An 8735-nucleotide genomic window follows, 5' to 3' on the forward strand; every position below is an offset into this window, starting at 1 on the left:
TATATATATATATATATATATATATATATATTTGCCTATGTATATGTACACATACATAAAGTTACTAGTGTGGTGAGCCGTTTCTTCGGACTGTGGTCGCCATTACAAGATGGCGCTGGCTCCGCTGTGGTCTGTGATAAACAACTCCTTATTTGGGAGAGTTGGCACGTGATGTTGTGACACCCTATGAGAAAGCTCCACGTAGCAGCTTCGCATTGGGGCTTGGGATGCTTTATTAAGGCTGGGAGGGGCGTCCGAGGGGTAGAAGAAGAAACATCAGGGGCCTGAATAAACGGCTGAAAGAAGATTCCTGTTGTTGCGTCTTCCTTGCGGGCAAGGGGTCGCGACAAGTGGTGCCGAAACCCGGGAACCAGAACTTTCAGCCGTCAGGGGTGGTGCACCGGTTAGTCCCAGGTAAGTGGGATCCGCGACCAAAGCGGGGATAGTCCCAGTAAGTGGGATCCGCGATCAAAGCGGGGTCAGCTCCTCTACAAAGAAAGAGAGAGCTTTATATTTTATTGCAGCTGCACTGTGTACTTTCACTTTTGTTTTCTGTGTTTCTTTTGTTGCTGTATCATGGGTGCCGCATCTTCAAGTCCGCTTCTTCTGGCCCTAGACGGCCTGTTACGTTCCAAGGGCCTGGAAGTGAAACATAGAACTTTACAAAGATTTTTACAGAAGTTGGATATTGCTGCACCGTGGTTTGCATTTTCGGGCAGTCTTACTATACCTAGTTGGGATAAATTAGGCAAAGATCTTGACTTTGCTTCTGAGCAGGGCATATTAGAGGGCGGGGTGATACCCCTTTGGAAAATGGTCCGTAGTTGCCTCACAGATGGCAGATGTCAGGAAGCACTTACTAAAGGACAGGAAGTTCTAGAACAATTACATGAGGAGAAATCGGAGACGGCAGGAAGTGAGGTATCTCGGGAGGATGGAAGTGTGCGGAGCGTGAAACAGGGGAAGAGACGATTGTATCCAGATGCAGGAAGTGAGGTATCTCGGGAGGATGGAAGTGTGCGGAGCGTGAAACAGGGGAAGAGACGATTGTATCCAGATCTCAGTGCGCTGCGCACACCCCCATGTGAAAGTGGGTCAGAGGAAGAGGAGGATGAGGAGGAGGAGCTTGGGAGGCTGTCTCGCCAGCTAGGGAGTTTAGCTATAGGAGAAGGGAACAAAAATAAACAGGAGCTCAAGAAATGTGATCCTCCGGATCCACCGCCGTATGGCGGGGGTGTTTCGGGGAGAGCTTTCCATGCTCAAACATGGAGGGCTGTTAACGCTGAGATGGGTCTTGCTTATCCAATTTTTCAGGATGATAATAGGGGAAGATTCCATGAGCCTTTAGATTTCAAAATTGTGAAGACTCTGGCGGAGTCTGTGCGCACTTATGGGGTGGATGCCGCCTTCACACTAACTCAGGTGGAGAGTCTGTCTAGATACTGTATGACTCCCTCTGATTGGGCTAGCCTTGTTCGGGCTTGTGTTTCCCCAGGTAAATATTTGGACTGGAGAGCATTTGTGCTAGAGGGCGCAATAGAGCAGGCCGCCCAAAACCATGCGGCGGGACACCCTCATTGGGATAAGGACATGCTTTTGGGGCAAGGTAGATTTGCTAATCAACAGACGGGATTCCCTCTTGAGGTATATGATCAAATTAATAACATTTGCATTCGGGCATGGAAGTCACTTCCAAATAGAGGAGAGGTATCTGGTAATTTGACTAAGATTATACAAGGCCCTACAGAACCCTTTTCAGACTTTGTAGCAAGGATGGTGGACGCCGCTGGAAAGATTTTTGGGGATCCTGATAGAGCCATGCCCCTTGTCAAGCAATTGGTCTTTGAGCAATGCACCAAGGAATGTAAAGCAGCAATCGCTCCTTATAAGAACAAAGGCATAGAAGCATGGATGAAGGTGTGTAGAGAGATTGGAGGACCTTTAACTAATGCAGGTCTTGCAGCTGCTGTCCTTCGGATTACAAAAGGGGGCGGTCCTGCCGCCGGAACATGCTTCCATTGTGGTCAACCCGGTCATGTTAGACGTGAATGTCCCAAAAAAGACAATTCCAAAAAAGACAATTTTACTGGACCTTCTCACGGTGGCCTTTCCAATGGCCTTCGTCTACCGGGGTTGTGTCCAAGATGCAAAAAGGGGAAGCATTGGGCAAGAGAGTGTAGATCAGTGAGGGACATCCATGGACAGCCTATTTCAGCTGGGCCAAAAAACGGCCGACGGGGCCCTCGACCCCAGGGCCCACAAATATATGGGGCAGTGGAGAATGTCACACCCGAACCCGAGACATGGCCATCTCTACGCCATCCCATGAAACGCGGAGAGCCACTACAGGTGCCGCGGGATTGGACCTCTGTTCCACCTCCAGACTCGTATTAACACCCAAGATGGGAGTCCAATTGGTGGAAACTGAGTTTACAGGGCCTCTACCACCTGGCACTGTAGGTTTGCTAATTGGACGTGCATCCTCTATTTTACAAGGTCTTCATGTTTTCCCCGGAGTCATAAGTCCTGATACTGTAGGGATAATAAAGGTTATGGTGGAAGCTCCAAGGGGCATTGTGTCCATCTCCCCAGGGGATCGGATTGCTCAATTGCTAATTTTGCCTAGCTTACATAATCACTTCCCTGCTGATTCAAGGTCACGGACAGGGAATGAGATTGGTACCACCGGAGGGAATTGTGCCTATTTGTCACTAGATATGAGCAATCGCCCCACTTTGGAATTAAGCATAGAAGGTAAATCTATTGTGGGATTACTGGATACCGGAGCAGACCGTAGTATTATAGCACTTAGGGACTGGTCTAAGGGATGGCCAGTGCAGACTTCTGATCAATCCTTGAGAGGACTTGGATATGCCCAGGCCCCTCAGATCAGCTGTAGACATCTAGTCTGGAAGGATCCAGAAGGACATAATGGTACCTTTCAGCCTTATGTACTTGATTTACCTATCTCTCTATGGGGCCGTGATCTGATGAAAGACATGGGGTTCACTCTTAGTAATGACTATTCCCCAGTGTCTCAACAGATTATGCAAAATATGGGGTATAGGCCAGGTCTAGGACTAGGAAAACATTTACAGGGACGTAAGCATCCTGTACAAGGTCATCAAAAGCTTGACAGATTTGGTCTGGGTTTTTCCTAGGGGCCGCTGGGGCTCAAATACCCATAACATGGCTCACCGAGGAGCCTGTTTGGGTGCCTCAGTGGCCTCTTCCCTCGGTTAAATTGGCAGCAGCTCATGCTCTAGTTAAAGAACAACTTGACTTGGGTCACATCCAGCCTTCTACTTCTCCATGGAATACTCCCATATTTGTCATTAAGAAAAAATCAGGGAAGTGGCACCTACTGCATGATCTACGAGCAGTTAATGCTCAAATGCAACTTATGGGGCCCATTCAAAGAGGGCTGCCTCTGCTCTCCTCGGTTCCTCAGGGTTGGCACATTATTGTTATTGACATTAAAGACTGTTTCTTTTCTATTCCTTTGCATCCTAAAGACTCGCAGCGTTTTGCCTTCACCCTTCCCTCGTGTAACCACGAGGAACCAGATCAAAGGTTTGAGTGGGTAGTGTTGCCGCAGGGAATGGCTAATAGTCCCACGATGTGTCAGATGTATGTGGGGAAGACACTCGCACCTCTCAGACAAAAGTATTCCTCCATCAAGATCATTCATTATATGGATGATGTATTATTGGCTGCTAAATCAGAGCAGACAGTTCATGAGGCCTATAAAGACCTAGTGAAGTTGTTAGCTCAATATGGACTGCATATCGCACCTGAAAAGATTCAAACAGGGGATTCTATTAAGTATTTGGGAGCAACAATTGGGTGTGACAAATTACGACCACAGAAAATCACCATACGAGCTCAGGATCTCCAAACTCTAAATGATTTTCAAAAACTGCTGGGAGATATTAATTGGATACGAGGATATTTACATATTTCTAATGTTATGCTACAGCCTTTGTATGCTACTCTTAGGGGTGATCCAGATCTTACTTCCCCTCGTAGCCTCACCAAAGAGGCTAGAGCGGCCCTTATGACAGTAGAAGAAGCTATACAACATGCTACTTTATGCAGGCTCCAGAGTGATAAACCTTTCCAGTTATGTGTGCTTGCCACTATGCGGCAGCCTACTGGAGTACTGTGGCAAGATGGACCTTTGCTATGGATTCACCCACATGTATCCCCAGGAAAATCCTTAGAATATTATCCTGATGCTGTTGCAGCATTAGCACTTAAAGGGATTCAACAAAGCATTCAATTTTTCGGACAATGACCTTCTTCTCTTATTATACCCTACACTAAAGCTCAACTTAGTGTCTTGTGTGCTACTCTAGATAACTGGGCTATTCTATGTTGCTCGTTTCAAGGGGATATTGATAATCATTACCCTTCTCATCCGTTACTCCATTTTGTTAAAGAACATCCTATCATTTTCCCTAAAGTAACTTCATCCAGTCCCATTCCGGGGGCTGTTAACATTTTTACTGATGGTTCCAAGTCTGGAATGGGAGCTTATGTAATTAATGATTCTCCCCCTGTCCAGCATCAATTTGCTCCTGGAAATCCACAATGGGTAGAACTACAAATTGTTATTGAGGTTTTTAAACAGTGTTCTTTTCCCTTTAATCTCATTTCGGACTCCATCTATGTGGTGCAAGCACTACAAATCCTGGAGGCTGTGGGAGCTATTAGTGATGCCCGTAATGTATCTGCTTACTTTAATCAGCTTCAACAGCTTATCCGTGGCCGCACTGCTCCTTTTTATCCAGTGCACATCCGGGCTCACACCTCTCTTCCTGGTCCGTTATCGCAGGGTAATGCCTGTGCGGACTCAGCCACTAGAGGTCAGTTGATCTGTTTGGCTTCCTCCTTAGAGGAGGCTAAATTGTTTCACCAAAATTTTCATGTTAATGCTCTAACACTGCGCAGGCGTTTTTCTATTTCAAGAGCAGATGCTCGGCAGATAGTATTACGCTGTCCCCATTGTGTCACATTTCTTCATCCCCCTACTTATGGAGTGAACCCACGGGGATTGAAGCCATTGGTTGTCTGGCAAATGGATGTGACACACATACCTGACTTTGGTAGCCTCAAGTATGTCCATGTTTCTGTTGATACGTACTCTGGAATTATTCATGCTTCTGCTTTATCGGGAGAAAAGGCGCGTAATGTCATTACTCATTGCCTGGAGGCCTGGGCGGCGTGGGGTGCACCTACGTCCCTTAAGACTGATAATGGACCTGCTTATACTGGAAGACAATTTACATCTTTTTGTTCTACTATGGGAGTGCAACTTACTCATGGTTTGCCTTACAATCCTCAAGGGCAAGGCATTGTTGAGCGTGCTCATCGCACCTTAAAGGAAACTTTACATAAACAAAAGGGGGGAATAGGTGCTGAACATACTCCTAAAGAACGCCTGTCCTTAGCTCTCTTTACCATTAATTTTTTGAATTTGGATATTCATGATCGCTCTGCGGCCGATAGACATGTGTCCCCTCAGCCCTCTGTGATTGGCTATGTTAAGTGGAAAGATGTTCTTACGGGCCAATGGAACGGCCCCGACCCCGTGCTGACATGGGCACGAGGATCTGTATGTGTTTTTCCCCAGGATCGCACGGAACCGTTGTGGGTCCCTGAACGCCTGACAAGAAGAGTCTTGACGTCGGCTAACCAGCAACAGGAAATACCACAGCAATCCCGTGATGAGGATCTTCATTCTGCTAAGTGCTCTGGCTCTGGTGCTGATGCCGATGACACAGATGACACCAATGCAGTGGTGGGCAGTGGCACGGGCTTGGCCAATGCCAATGCCGGTTCATGGTAATTCTAGTGTCCTCCCCACTCTTTTCTCTACCTCATGTGAGATGTCTGCTCCCTGTGCCTCTCCTAGAGGGGACGTGGATAGCATTTTTAATCAATCTCAAGTTAATCTCACAGGAGTTTTTTGTTTCAGCCTTGGGAACACTCATTGTATTAGTCTTAAGACCAAGAATTTGACTAACTGGGAGGACCCATTGCGGTCCAGTCAGGTTTCAGGGAGCATTCTCAGTGCTGTGCTGAGCCAAGTAGTCTCAGGGGAACAAACAGGCTCAGGAACCCCCGCAAATAGCTCTGCTTTAAACACAACTACCTTGGCTATTATCTCCGAGGTGCTAATCCCAGTGCCTCCTTCTTCTAATAGTCTTTATAATGCCACCCATTTTAAGGCCTCTCCTTACTGTACCCCTAATCTTGGTTTCCCCCCAACATTTACGCCTTGTCAGGATCATTCTTGGGAGCAACGTCAAGTTGCTAAAGGTTTCTCCCTTTCCCCCTCTCTTAAGAGGTATGTTTATAACTTTAACAACAGTGTCAACTCCTCTACAGGAGTGGGTTGGTCCTGGTTTCAATGGCTGATCTCCAATGAAAAGGGGGCTTCAGCTGATATTTCTGCACTGGCTCAATTGCTGGGAGCCAAAAGTTGGCTGGCTAATGTTTCTGGCACTGTTAGGGAGAGTGAACGAGGTAAAAGACTCACATCTGTTTCGTTCAACTCTCTGTTATATAATGCCACATTGCCCCCTGCAATGGTCTGTGTCCAATCCCCGTTCTTACTCCTTTTGGCTAATGACACCTCGTCAGGGGTGCTGGATTGTTCTAGTGTTACCTGTCTCTTATCTGAGTGTTGGAATGGTTCTTGGACTGTAGCGGTGGTTATGAAAATTCCAACTTTTGTCCCAATCCCAGTCACTGCGGACCCTGACGAATTCCCCATTGTTGAGCTACTTAGAGTCCGCAGGGATTTTGGAATCACAGCTGCTATAGTGACAGCCGTGGCGGTATCTGCTGCTGCAGCGGTCACGGCCAGAGTGGCCATGGCCAGTCAAGTGCAGACTGCTGCCACCATTAATCAAGTTGTTCAACAAACTTCCACCATACTTGAATCCCAGAATACAATTAATCAACATATTTTGTCAGGGATTTTAGCTGCCAACCAAAGAATAGATTTACTCCAAGCTCAGGTAGAAGAATTGGCTGATTTGGTGCTTTTGGGCTGTGTTGACCAACGTGCACATTTATGTATAACCTCTGTCAGATTTAATGATTCCAGGAATGCCTCCCGTATCATTGGCGAATACTTGGCCGGAAATTGGTCCATGGCAGCGGAAGAAATGATCCAGTCTCAACTAACCCAGATAGCTGTCTTGAACAGTACCCATGTCGATCCCGTAACTTTGGGTCAATTCACCGATTGGATATCCTCTGCCTTTTCCTTTTTTAAAGAGTGGGTGGGGGTAGGCATTTTTGGTGCAATGTGTTGCTTCGGTATGGTTCTCTGCTTGTGGTTTCTCTGTCGCCTCAAGGCCCGCAATGCTCACGATAAAGCTATGATCATACAAGCTCTTGCAGCTTTAGAAAGTGGCAACTCACCTCAAGTTTGGCTTGCGCAAATTAAACAGTAAATCTTTGACATGGTCGTCGCACCCCAAGTCTTACGGACATTGCACTGGGATCGACATGTCTTTCCTTGTTATTCTCTTAGTGTTGGAAAGCCCTTGCACTCTGCCGGCTTTCCTACCATTGCACGCAGATGGGTTTCCACACTAGTGCTTTTCTATCGCCTTAAGACCCGTGCCTTTCTTTTAGGGTGTTATCAACTTGTTTATCGTTGTATTTCTATACAGCCACAGTTCAGCCTTAGCTGTCCCCCTTCGCCCACCATCGTCACGATACAGGATGCGAGGCAAGGCACTGCACTTGAGTGATCCTTGAAGTGGACCTCAAGGAGAGCATGTCCTATTGTATGCGGGTTAGACGCGTCCACGCCCCGTCCCACGGAGAAAAGCGTCGGCTGATATGGCCTCAGATCTGGGGAAGGCGCCTCCTTGGGGCTGAGCCATACTATGCAGCCACTTTTGCACAGTGGGATAGGACCTCTACTCTCTCCTGTGTTGTTCTTAGAAAACAAAAGGGGGAACTGTGGTGAGCCGTTTCTTCGGACTGTGGTCGCCATTACAAGATGGCGCTGGCTCCGCTGTGGTCTGTGATAAACAACTCCTTATTTGGGAGAGTTGGCACGTGATGTTGTGACACCCTATGAGAAAGCTCCACGTAGCAGCTTCGCATTGGGGCTTGGGATGCTTTATTAAGGCTGGGAGGGGCGTCCGAGGGGTAGAAGAAGAAACATCAGGGGCCTGAATAAACGGCTGAAAGAAGATTCCTGTTGTTATGTCTTCCTTGCGGGCAAGGGGTCGCGACAACTAGATAAGAGTTCCCTGAGAATAAACATCAAAATCTCACTATTATCACAGATTCAAATATGCTCACATCTTATAAAGGGCTGTGAAATGATATTTGGTTTAGTGGCATAAGGATAATGAATGCATTGCAATGGAGAGAAAAATTAGGGTGTATTTATTTGCATTGTTTCTGATAATATCATCATGCAATATCACTTTTCAATGTACACCCTGAGAACCATAATTTTTAAAGATTCTACAAAATAATATACTCCCTCCCCTCCTTCTCATCATCATCTTTCATGATGCCCAGTATTTTGGAAAAGAACACTGTTACTAAAGACATCTTAACTTGTAACCTTTTAGAATGTTTGTTTTTTTTCCAACAGGGTATATTCCATAATATGATAGTTAGAAATAGCCTAGCTCCCAATTTTTTGTGGTGGTAGGGATTGAACCCAGGCATCTTGCAAATGCTAGGCAAATGTA

The 8735-nt window shown here is 46.5% G+C and overlaps 1 long non-coding RNA gene across 1 annotated transcript; it reads left to right on the top strand.

Moving 5' to 3' along the window:
- Positions 1–297: 297 nt before the first annotated feature.
- On the top strand, positions 298–7286 carry LOC308640001. The gene is made up of 3 exons (XR_014020149.1): positions 298–414; positions 5636–5803; positions 7118–7286. It is a non-coding gene; the product is annotated as an uncharacterized lncRNA (long non-coding RNA).
- Positions 7287–8735: the final 1449 nt, after the last annotated feature.

Source organism: Spermophilus citellus (genome assembly GCF_964194105.1).
Source record: "Spermophilus citellus genome assembly, chromosome: X".
Taxonomy (NCBI): domain Eukaryota; kingdom Metazoa; phylum Chordata; class Mammalia; order Rodentia; family Sciuridae; genus Spermophilus; species Spermophilus citellus.